The sequence below is a fragment of the Belonocnema kinseyi genome, chromosome 2 (genome assembly GCF_010883055.1).
Source record: "Belonocnema kinseyi isolate 2016_QV_RU_SX_M_011 chromosome 2, B_treatae_v1, whole genome shotgun sequence".
Classification (NCBI taxonomy): Eukaryota; Metazoa; Arthropoda; class Insecta; order Hymenoptera; family Cynipidae; genus Belonocnema; species Belonocnema kinseyi.
The window spans coordinates 151,857,130-151,858,312 of NC_046658.1; the positions used below are offsets into that span (position 1 = coordinate 151,857,130).

Consider the following 1,183-nt stretch of genomic DNA (forward strand, 5'->3'; position numbering starts at 1 on the left):
GCAGAAATTGTAGGTCATTATCATCGAACGAACTCTGTTCCACTGTGCATTTTAAACTACACGATTTTTGGAGATAAATTTTCAGATTATGACATTTTTTGCCACACTTGACAGTAATTATCGTTTTTATAAATGATTTTTTTAGACGTATATGTGGATTTTTTAACTCAGCGAATAAATACATCAAAATGTGCGAGAAATAATTTATTAAGAAAAAAATAGTTTTTAAAATGAAGTATTTAAACTATCTATCACTAAGAGTTAAAAAGTTATAAATTTTTTAACTATTGATACTGTTTTTTTTATTTATTTAGAATCAAAAATTATCGCAGGGGTAAATCCAACTTAAAACAAACAATAACAATTTTTGAAGATCTGAAAACATCAATTACTAAAGAGTACGAAAGAGAATTTGAATTATTTTTATCACGGTTTTAAATCTACAATAGTTAAGTTAAAAAAACTACTGATTAAAATTTGGTTATAAATATTGTTGTACAGCTTAATTTTGAAATAATTTAAGTGTTTATAACTTAATATTTATTTTAAATTTAGGTGTTAATTCAGTTATTCATGGAATGATTTCTCATACTATAATAACGAATTAAAAAAAAGTTGTTGTGCTCAGAATCAAGTCTTTGAATAAAACGGTTTTTCTATGATTTGAAGAATCTAAATAACATTATTGACGATGCCATTTAAAATAAAAAACATCATTTCTAATGTTTTTAATGAATACATTTTTAAATAATAAAAAACATTTATTTTATAAATTTTTGTGCATGTTATTTTTAGCTTACTATCGCTTCTTAGGAATTTTTCTAAAATAGTTCAATTTTAATAAGTAGTGACTTCTTTTTTCAGAGAATAAATTCTTTACAAATTTACTGTTTCCAAACAGGAAGAAAAGTTTTAATGACAAAATCTATTTTAAAAATAATTATTTTTGAAAAGTTATAAAAAACTCAATATTACGTTTTCTGTATCTCAAAGTAAATTACTCTTATTTGTGACAAATTAATAATTGTTAGTTTGACTTTTTTCTAAAGTCTTAATTAGTAATAATAATTTAATAATAATGAAAATAAGTTTCGTCCTGTGCTTAGGAACTAAAAAAAACTATTTTTGTTTAAAAAAAAGTATTCCATCACTCATCCGCCGTTTAAGGGTCTGATAAGTTAAA

The 1,183-nt window shown here is 22.7% G+C and overlaps 1 protein-coding gene across 1 annotated transcript in view; it reads right to left on the bottom strand.

The window, feature by feature from the left end:
• Nucleotides 1-1,183, bottom strand: part of LOC117183021 — a 9,414-nt gene that overhangs the window by 2,063 nt on the left and 6,168 nt on the right. The gene's annotated exons all lie outside the window — the stretch shown is intronic.